Source organism: Galeopterus variegatus, unplaced genomic scaffold (assembly GCF_000696425.1).
Source record: "Galeopterus variegatus unplaced genomic scaffold, G_variegatus-3.0.2 Scaffold15890, whole genome shotgun sequence".
NCBI classification, from domain to species: Eukaryota; Metazoa; Chordata; class Mammalia; order Dermoptera; family Cynocephalidae; genus Galeopterus; species Galeopterus variegatus.
Window position 1 is genome coordinate 5722 of NW_007742001.1, and position 10965 is coordinate 16686.

Genomic DNA, 10965 nt, shown 5'->3' on the forward strand with positions numbered 1-10965 from the left:
AGGCCATAGTTCTGGAAATATGCAGGGAATATCTTGGGCTGAGCTTCCCACCTTCAGGACTGGGGCCTGTGTGCAGGACTTGATGTTTACACTACCTCCTGGGACACTGCTAGAGGGTGAAAAAGCTGTGGTCCCCCCCCAACCTGTCCAGCCAGGTCCTCCACTCTGTCCCCCAGCCTGGGTCCAGGCTGTGTGGCCATTGCCACCATCTCTGCACTAGAGGGCCTAATCCCAAGGAAATAAGCTAGGAATTAGCTACTGAGTGAGCAAGTGAGTGCCGGGACCCATAAGATCACCCTCAGCGCTGCTATGGGCTCACAAGGTCAAGGACTGACCACACCCAGTCTGTGCTGACCTGCTAGCCCTACTGGCCTTCTGGAGCCCAGGATATCCCCACCCATGGTCCTGCACAGTGAGTGGGGGCTGCCTCAGTCCCAGAGCCCCAGCAGGTGTCTTTCCTGCAACTCCTTTGCAGATGGGACCCTCAGAATGAGAATGCTTACCCCAGAAATAAATCTACACATTTATGGTCAATTGATTTTTGACAAAGATGCCAAGAACACACAATGGGGAAATGACAGGCTCTTCAATAAATGGTGTTGAGAAAACTGGATATCCACATGCAGAAAAATGAAATTAGACCCTCATCTCACACCATATGCAAAAATCAAGGCAAAATGGATTAAAGACTTCAACATAGGACCTGACATTATAAAACAACTAGAAGAAAACATGGAGAAAAAGCTCCATGACATCAGTCTGGGCAATGATTTTTTTGGATATGACCCCAAAACCACAGGCAACAAAAGCAAAAATATACAAATCAAATTACATCAAACTAAAATATTTCTGCACAGCAAAGGAAACAATCAATAGAGCGAAGAGACAACCCATGGATTGAGAGAAAATATTCATAAACCATACATCTGATAAGCACTTAATATTCAAAATATATAAGGAACTTAAACAATTCAGTAGCAAGAAAACAAATAACCTGATTCAAAAATGGGCAAAGGACCTGAATGGACATTTCTCCAAAAACATACAAATGGCCAACTGGTATATGAAAAACACACAGCATCAGTAATCATCAGGGAAATGCAAATTAAAACCAAATGAGATATCACTTCTCACTTGTTACAATGGCTATTATCGAAAAGGCAGCAGATAGCAAGTGTCGGTGAGGCCATGGAGGGGAGTGAGACTTGCACGGGGTCGGTGGGAATGTAGACTGGTGCAGCCATTCTGGGAAACAGCATGGAGGTTTCTCGAAAAACTAGAAATAGATAACGTGTGTCATAGTCCATTTCCTACTGCTGTAACAGAACATCTGAAACTGGGTAGTTTATGAGAAACAGAGATTTAGCTCTCACAGTTCTGGAGGCTGGGAAGTCCACAGTCTAGGGGCCCGCATCTTGTGAGGGTCTTCTTGCTACAACATCCCACAGTGGGAAGTGGAAGGCAGAAGGACGAGAAAACATGAGAGAGAGCCCGTGAGAGAGCAGGAGAGGACTGAATTTGCTTTCATAGCAAACATAACAGCACTAATCCATTCTTAACAGCAGAGCCCTCGTGACCTAATCACCTCTTAAAGGTCCCACAACTCAATGCCATTGTACTGGAGATTGTTTCTAACACATGAAATTTGGGGGACACATTCAAACCTGCGGGAACCAGGTGGAGACCCAGGTCGTTTGCCCCCCATGCAGGAGCTTTCTACAGGGTGTGGGGGCTCTGGACCCTATTGCAGCCCCTCAACCCACACCAAGCCTGGAATTGACCACCTGGGGGCACTGCTTGGCAAATTTCCATCCTCTTTACAGTACTGGAGCAGAGCCGCTGGCGCAGGTTTGACCCTCTCCACAGCAGGGCAGGGGCTCTGCCAGCTGCAGCCCTCGCCCCAAGAGCAGCCCCAGCCCCGCTGTAGGATGGCTGTGATGTCTGGCAGACGTGCAGTTTCTGGGGACCCCCACCTCCCCGCATGCTTCCCCTTTCCCTCACCACGGGGGTGGGGGTCCAGAGGAGAGACGTGAAAGGCTCACACACCTGCTCCCCCCACCCAAGCTGTCATGGTCTGCTTGCTGCCCACCTTTCTAGAAGTCCCCACTCCTGGGGCCCTAATTGCAAGTCAGAGACTGTGGTCGTCCAGCAGTAGCCCCCTGCGGGGCAGCTCAAGATCTGCAGCAAGCTCTCCGTCCACGCCGTCTCCTCCTCCCCTGAGGACCAATGTCCGGGTCCGAGTCCCTCGCTCCATCGCCCCCGCCCCCCTCCTGCCGTCACTCTTGCCTCGCCCCACGCACAGCAGCTCTGCAGCCCCCCACCCCACGCTGCCCTCCTCAGGGGGCCCCCCCAGGGTCGGGCTCCGCAGCCCCCACCCCCGCAGCCTCTGCCACCGCCAGGAGCGGGGCGGTGCGACAGTGACTCACACGGCCCGCCTGAATTTCATTTATTCAATAGCTCTGGGCCTGAAAAACACCAGCTAAATTGCATCCCATTTTCCCCAAGCCCATTAGCAACCGGCGGCCTTGTTCTCAGCCGTGCTGCTGCGCCATCCCGGGCTCAAGGGGAGGGTGATTTGTTCTGCCTCTGCTGTCCCCCTCCACCCCCCCTCAACCAATTTTTCTTCTTTGTGTATCCAGAGAACAACAATGGCCTGCCCGAGTCCCGGGTGGGAGGACAGTGACCCCCAAGGCCTCCCGCCCAGCTCCCACCTCCCCATGCAGCCCCTCCACCTGCCCAGCTGCTGCTCTGGCCTTTACTCTGCAGCCTTTGGTGATTTTACCTCTCCCCACACTCTTCTGCACCCCCTCAAAGTCCACCCCTGCCCTGGGGCCGCAAGATGGATTTCTCCCCCTGGGGTGGGGGCCATGATTGAAGACGCATCATCCCCCGCCACCCACTGGCCATGGGACCACAGGCAGGTTGCTTCCCTGGCCTGAGTTTCCTTTTTTCAAGCTGAAAACAGGAAAGTTGATATTAATAGGTGGCTACTAGGGGCAGGGGCGTTCTGAGAGATAAGGGATGGAAAGGCAGGGACCTCCTGGCCTGGACCCCAGCTCTGGCTGTGGGTTCATCCTGCTCTACTGAGGTCTTTCTCCACAACCCAGAGGGTGGATACCCACTGCCCTTAACTGTCCAAGGCCTCTTAAGGTCTCGCATCTTTGTCTCCCCGGGCAGGTTTGCTGCTCGAGAGTGGCCAGGTCCTCTCAATCCAGGTCTCAGTCCAGAGCAGGGTGCTGGGAGACCACTTGGTAAGTAGAAGTGGAACATATGGAATATGAATGGACACTCAGGGCCCCTGGCCTGTGAGAAGTGACAAAGTGCTATGCAGCCATGAAAGGCCGATGAGCCCCTAGCCGAGACTCAGCTGTAATCACAAGCGCTCCAGGAGTCCCAGAGAAGAGAGAAAGTTGGAGAGAAACAGAACAGCTGTCTGCCTTTAGGCCAGGGGCACTGCCTCTGGGAACTGCGCTGCACAGGGCAGTTGAAAACCCCACTGGCTGTCGGGGCTCCTGGGAGGCTGATGAAATGATTTGTCCTCCCTCCCATCGAAGGGTGGTCTGCACCATCTCTTTGCATCAAGCCCAGGCGAACCCCCTCACAGGTACCCTGCAGTCAGCGCTGCCAGGAAAACGGCAAAGGGAGGAAGACAGCAGACAGGAGAGAAACAACTGCCCCACCTGACCCAGCCATGACTCTGCAGGGAAGTGGCAGGCAGCCCTCGCTTCCTGGGGTCCTAGACAGCCCCTACCCCCCCTCCCTGGAACTGCCCTCCGAGGGCTCTGCTCACGTCTTCTCCCTCTGTAGGGAAGAGGCCAGTGCCCAGCGGCCTCACCTCAGGGGCAGGTGGTCTGTTCCGTGCTCCCAGCATCCCCCAAATATCTAAACCAGGCATGCGCTGGGGTGGGGGAGGCAGAGAAGGCTGGCCAAGAAACCTCAGAGTGCTGGAGCACCGGCCCTCTGCTGGGCACTGTGCCATGCATGCTCTCAAGTCTCTCCCAGGACCCCAAGTGGTATGATAAGGAAACTGAAGCTCAGGGGCTTCTAGTGACTTCCCTAAAGTCACACCGCAAGTGCACGGAAGAGTGGACCATTGCTCAGATGTGTTGGAGCATGAGGCTCTGACAGCGTGGATGCCACCTGTGCCCGGATCCCCATCAGCAGGGCTCGTGCCCAAGTGGGGGGTACGCTTGGGCAGTGTCAGTCCGCTGACCTCTCAGAACCACCCTCTTCCCCTCCTGAGACCTGGAAACTTCATCGTGTTCTGCAACACAAACTTTCTGTGCAAGAAACTCCATTTTATTCTTGCGCCGTGTATGATGCCAGAACGCTCAGTCAGACATGCCACTCTCTCTGCCACCCACCAAAGGGGGCAGGGGGGTGGCTGGCTGAACAGTCCTTGAAGCAGGAACAGTGTCTCCGGAGCTCCCGGGAAGCAAACGAGCATGGCCATTAGGGGAACTGGACGTGAGTGGAAGAAACTGCCCATCTGTGAGAAGACAGGCCTCACCACCAAGGGGCAGAGTGGGGTCAGCTTCATTAGTGGACCAGGAGAGAATGAGAAAGTCCTGTGGCTCGGGGCACCAGACAGAGTGACCTAGGGGCTGCTGCAGAGGGTATCAGTTGCTTTAGGCTCAGAACCAGTGAGAAGCCGTGCTCAGCGAGAACAGGGGACCCTCTGATCCCGAACCTTTCTTTCTAGCCCAGCTCCTGATACAGCAAGCACCCACCCCCAGTGTGCCCGGTTCCTCACCTTCCCCTAGCACAGCATCTACTGCATGACTCCCTCAGCCCCTTCCTACCCTATCCAGGTCCCTGACCTTGGCTTGAGTGCGCAGAATGCCCCCTCTTCCTCACATGCATGACAGCATGCGTGTGCACGTGCTCGTACCGGGGTCCGTGGAGTGGTGTGTGCAATCATCTACACGCACGTGCACATTCCTCAACCCTCTGAAAGTCATTGAAGGGGTCATGGCTGGCAGGACAGAGCTGTGAACTGGAGGCAAAGTGGAGAGACAGAGTGGAGCTACTGGGGTGACATCAACATCGTGCTAGTCAGACCTGGGGGACAGGCCTCATCCTGCGTGGGAGGTGGATGGTAGTGTGCCCACTTTGTGGATGAAGAAACTGAGGCTCAGAGACAAGAAAGCCATGGTGCCAGCTAGTGACAAAGGCTGGATTTGAACCTAAGTCCTCAAACTCTGGAGCCCATCACCACCAGATCTCATTTTACTAGGTATTTTTATTTAAAAAATTTTTAGAATAGCATTCTCCCAGTGCCTCCCCCCACCTGGTATGGACACCCACCTTGGGTGGCAAAGGCTACCTTATGTCTCTTTCCCAAACTCAAAGTCACTTTTAAGAACCGAAGTGTTTTCCAAAAAGGTGGAGTTTGCCCCCACCAAAGGAACTCTGGAGAAGGGGCTGGAGGTATCACGCCCAGGGGCGGGGTGGGGAGTGGCAGGAGGTTTCAAGGGTCTCCCCAGCAGCTGGGCTCACCCAAGGGTCTCCTGCTGCTTGCAGGCCCTAGCCAAAGCCACCCTCTGGCTGTGGGATGGAAGGGGCCAGGAAGGAAGCTTCTCTGGGCCTCAAGTTTCCTCCTGTCATATGCCACGGTCCATCCAGAGCACCACTGCGGGGGGCTGCGGAGGGAGTCTGGAGAAGGTGCCCCCCACCGAAAGCCCTAGCACGATGGTGGCTGCCTGTTTTTGCATTTGCAGCGGAGTGGGGGAACAGCCAAGCTGGGCGCCCCCTCCCCTGCCAGCCAGCTCAGGCTGAGGTGGCAGAGGGCTAGAGCGGGCGAGCGGCTCTGGGGAAAACAGTGTGAGTCACCCGCCGGCCGGAGCGTGTCCTTCCCGGCTGGAGAGCTGCGGCGGCAGGTTTCATAGGTAATTATGTAATTTATGAGGCTCGCGCTCGGGGCTGTGTCTGAGTCAGCCCGGCTGTGTCGTGACCAAGCGGAGGCTGCAGCGCTGACGCGTGGGCACCGGCTGTGCCTCTGGGTCCTGGCCTCTGCCCCACGGGGGGGCCGCCAGCCAGCCCCAGGCCCGGAATGGGCAGGCGGCGGGGCGGGGAGCCATCTGAGACCTCAGATCCATAGAAAAACATGTCTTTTCGTAGCCCTGGCTCCTGCCTCAGGATGTGGGGCTCACACACAGCAGGGGTGGGCCCAGGAGCGAACCCCAGATTCAGGACATTGCTCCCTGCAAAGTGTTCCTGGGCAAGGGGGTGACATTCTATGAGAGTTCCTTCTGAAGGCAGATGGCCTTAACAAGCATCCTCTGTGAACATACAGACACACAATCATATTTACATCTTGATACTGTGTATTTATTATTCAAATGGCTTGACAACATTCAAAGTGTTTGAAAACAAAGAGGAGGAATTCCTGCCTTCCTCCCCAGCCTCGCTGTCCACGCTGGGAGAGGAGCACATGTCCTCTGCTCTTTCATCCAGTTTATTGCCACTCGGTGTTTATCCCAGTGCCCAGGCAGCACACCCGCTCCCACAGCGAAGGCTGCTGCTGTCCCGGTGAGGGCTTGGCCCCCAGGTACTCGATCAGGGTCCTTTAAAGTGTGGGGGGATACAGGAGGCTTCTCAGTGCCCCGGGGCTCTCTCTTGCTGGGTGAAGTGGGGAGAAGCCACGGGTCCGGCAGGGTACTGTGCATCTGGGGGTTGCAGGGGGCTTGGCCTTCTCCAAGGACAGGGAACATTCTGGAACATTTTGGAGCAGATCCGGGGCTGAGACTCCACTGAAGGAGAGAGAAGTGGAGAGAGTGTCAGTCAGAAGTACCAAGGGTTTCCTGGGGTCTTCCCATAGCGCCCCACGACTTCTAAGTCACCCAGCCAGCGGGCACAGGGGTCTGCATCCCACCCTCACTGTGAGTGTCTACTACGCTCCACCTCAGTTTCCTCATCTGCAGGGTGGGCATCACCCTGACAGCCACCCCCCAGGACAGAAAATAGATGGAGACACCAAGCTGTCATTCCAACCTCCCCTTTCTCCTTCCTTTTCTTCCAGTGTTTCCTCTCCCAACCAGTCCCTCCCCACCCAGTCTCCCCTTCTATTTTTCCTGGCTAAAACCCACCACAGACACCACCACACCCGGAAAGAGATAAATAAATAAAAGAAAAACAACCTCAACTGTGAAAAGCAGTCCAAATCTGAATTTTTTCCGGCCTGAGTTAATTACACTTTAAATTGGCATGTTTACTGATTGGGGGATTTCGAGTTAACAGAGACAGGCTCCCCCCCCCCAACTGTTTGTACAGTAAAACGCAGCAGGCTGGCGGGCTCCCCCAGGCCTTGGCAGGCCCCACCACTCCCCTGCCAACGAGAGAGCATAACAGAAACATCTATTTTTGAGTGTTAGAGAAAATGAAGATATCACAGATGGTGGAAAACAGTGTTCTGGATGGTTTCCTGCATCCCAGGCTCTGTGCACCTTCTCAACAGCTTCTCACCCCAGGAAAGACCAGAGGCCTTCACCCTCTAGGGACCCTGGCCTAGTCTAGTCAAGGCTCCCTCACCGTGGCACTTCCCTATAGGGTTTACACCCCTCTCCTTGGAGCAAGGCCCTGTGGGGTGCGGAGGGAGCTCTGGGCAGGAATCAGGAGGCCTGTTTCATTCATTTGCTCAGCAAACAGGGAGCCAGGAGGAGCTACACAGAATAAGGAGGCATGGTCTCTGCCTTCTTGAGACCCACCTGAAAAATGGGCTTGGGTCTCTCATAGACCCCATGTGCCCTGGAAAAATCCCATGCCTGCTCCGGGCCTAGAGGGAGGTACTACTGGTCTCTCTGACAGAACTTACCAGACCCAGAGAATGCTTCTGGGGTCTGGCCGGGCTGCCCAGCTCACAGCCACATCTCTCCTGGCACAAGCAGCCTGGTGTGGATGCCTGTGTCCCTGTTCTTGGCTCATGGTTGGGATCAATGGAAGGCTCTGCTCCTTGATGTCCACATACTGAAGACCTGCCGAGTGCCCGGTCCAGCACTTGGCCTGCAAAGGGAAGGAAGGCCGCAGGCATCACGCAACACCTTCTCCAGACAAGATCCTGTGCCGGGTACAGGCATACCATGGTGAACAAATCAGAAATGGCCCCTGCTCCAGCAGAGCTTGAAGTGTGGGTAGGGAAATACCTGTTGATCAGAGAATCAGAGTAATGAATATCTGACTGCAAACTGAGACTCTGCATGTGCAGGATCAGTCAGGGAAGGCTTTCTGGAGGAGGTGGACTCCCCGCCGGGCTGCCTGCTCACCCAGCCCAGCCTGCCTCTCCTTAGGGTCCTTCCCACTCCCAGCCTCAGGCCCCCAGCCCCACACTCACTGGGCTCAGGGCCTGGTGCCCTTGGGCAGGTGGCTGTGCATGCAGATGATGTGAGTGGCATGGGTATAATAGGAAGATGACAAATGGTCCTCCATCACGACCTGCTCCCTGGCCCTCAAGCCCATCCCCGTCCATGACAAATGGCCCCTCTCCATCTGCAGGGACTTTTCAGTGGCCTTAGCTGCAGTCTTGGCAGCACTTGGTGGAGATTTATGCCTGTCTTTCCTGGATTCTTCTGCATTTTCTGCTTCTTTAAGAGAACATGCTTTTATTTATTCATTCCACAAACATTCTCTGAATGCCTCGTGTCCACTTCCTCCAGGCGATACAAAGGCCAGATTCAACACCCCCTCCTCATGTGCTGAACATCTACTATGTGCTGGTGTCTGTGGCCAGATCTGATACAGGGAGACAGGTGCTGGCTGAGCACCTACTATGTGCCAACATGCAGAGTCAAGGGACCTGGCTTCCAGAAGCTCTACTGCAGGGGAACAGTCCTCCTCCCACCCCTTTGGACATTGAGGTCCCAACTTGGTGTTTTTGCAGCCCTTCCCGCACTAGGTCACCCTGGTATATACAAAGAAAGACACTGTTTAGTCACTGGAGGTGGGTTCTTACCCCAGTGTTTCCACCCCAAAGTTTAGACAATCCTCAGCAGGAAAAAAAGAACCCACAGCAAAGCATCCTACCAGAGACCTCAGTTTTCTTACCTCTCATAGGATGTGAAAGGGGGAATGAACTCGGGGGTCCCGCTCAGCCCTGGCATTTGGGGGTTCTCTGCATCCTTGAGGTCCCATGTGGACTGGGAGTTCTGGGGGGTCTCCAGGATAGCAGCAGCCACTGAGACCACACAGGTGCACAGTCAATGGGAGGAGCACAGAGTGGGAGTGCGTGGTCCCACCCGGCACAGGTGGGCTGGATGGTCTGAGCTCTTGCTTCATGCTCACCAGCCACTGGGCCAGGTCTCTGTCACTGCACACAACTGCAGGAGCCAATACAGCCCTCAAACACTGTCAAATGGGAGCAAGAGACCCAGAGCAATGTGTGCCTTTGCCCACCATGTCCTGGGTCTCCTGACAAAGCAAGTAGCCCTTTCCCCAGGCCAGGCATGAACCAAACACCCCATTCCATGGGTGACGGCAACACCTGGAGAGACACCGGGTGGCTACAGAGGAAAGAACCATGAATATGATTCTGGCAAGCTAAGTCCTGGGAAAAGCAAGCCTACCTCATCATGCACAGAAAATTTCGAGGCTGATTCGATGAGCCTGCGCTAACGTCTTACAGGACACAGGGGCTAATTCCTAAAGCTACTCTTTTTGCCACAAGTAGGATGACTAAGAACATGCAGCTTGGAGCCAGACCCCACTCGGCCTCCAGCTGGGTGATTTTGGACAAGTCACTCGACCTCTCTGTGCTTCATTTCCTTGTCTGAAAAACAGAACTCCCACAGCCGATGGGGCTCAGGACCAAGGCAAATGCCTCTTCAGGGCAGCTACTGTTTTTCTTCTTATCTCCCCTTGAGAACAAGATGGGAATGGGGACATAGGTCCAGTTTGTCAATATCCCAATCATGTCCAAGAGGCACGGTGGGGATGAACTGGGCCCTTGCACATGGCAGGCACCGGAAAACGGTGTGTGCCACATGAACTCGGACTGGAGGCTGGGTTTACACACCACCCTGGAGATGAGCCAAGTAACTGGCCCTCTGTCTGAAGGGTGCACAGTGACCTTCATCCTGGCTGCTTGGGGGACAGGCATTTTCATTTGGCTTGTCAGATGAGAAAGTCCCTTTGTTTATTTTCTCTTCTCCTCAAACAATAAATAAATCAGTAATTTTGGTTTTAATGAAATTCTGCACTGTGCGACATAGGGTCACTGTCTTTGGGCCTAAAATAAGTTGGGAACATGCAGGCTGCTGAATGCTCAGGCTGACATTTTGCCTCATGCATAATTCTCAGGTGGCAGGTGGCGTGCCCAGCGCTTCTCCTGCACGGAGGCCAGGAGACTCAAGGGGCAGCCAGCCTTTTAATGCTTTTATGTGAGGATGGTTACGCTGGAGCCATTAAATAAGGCTGATGTCGGTCTCCCCCGACACACATTTAATATATCCCAAAGATGTGTAGATGCATTAACAGCAATTTTCCTCTCCAAATGTTCCCATTTAGTCAGTTCCGTGCATAAACTATTAGCCGTGACACCACGCTCCAGCCTGTTGCAGATGGAGTTCTCCAGAGCACCTGGCTCTGCTGGAGGTGGGGGGTCACGCTCAGCCAGCAGCTGCAGGATAACGCTGGGGCTTGTCACTTCTTTTGGAGCTTCTGTTCCCCCCACCCTTGAAAAAGTAGAGAGAAGAACCCAGACCCAACTGACCTGTCCCTTTTCCAATAAACCTCAGACTCTGAAATGCCGTCCTGAAAGGGGCAGAAAGAGCTAGAAAACCAAACACCATTTCACAAATGTGAAGAATCTCTAAGAACCTATTACCATATTCATGTACTCAGTCACCACATCTTATTCAATGCCTGCTTTATGCCCGGCACTTTCCTGGGGATTAACCTGATACAGTCTCCCTGCTTTGGGGGACTCCATTAGTCAATCAACAAACACTCAATATTCTGCTAATAAGGGCCTGG

The 10965-nt window shown here is 54.3% G+C and overlaps 1 long non-coding RNA gene across 1 annotated transcript; it reads right to left on the bottom strand.

The window, feature by feature from the left end:
* Positions 1–6308: 6308 nt before the first annotated feature.
* LOC103582359 lies at positions 6309–9334 on the bottom strand. The gene is made up of 2 exons (XR_549745.1): positions 7814–9334; positions 6309–6752 (listed from the first exon to the last, which is right to left on the bottom strand). It is a non-coding gene; the product is annotated as an uncharacterized LOC103582359 (long non-coding RNA).
* Positions 9335–10965: the final 1631 nt, after the last annotated feature.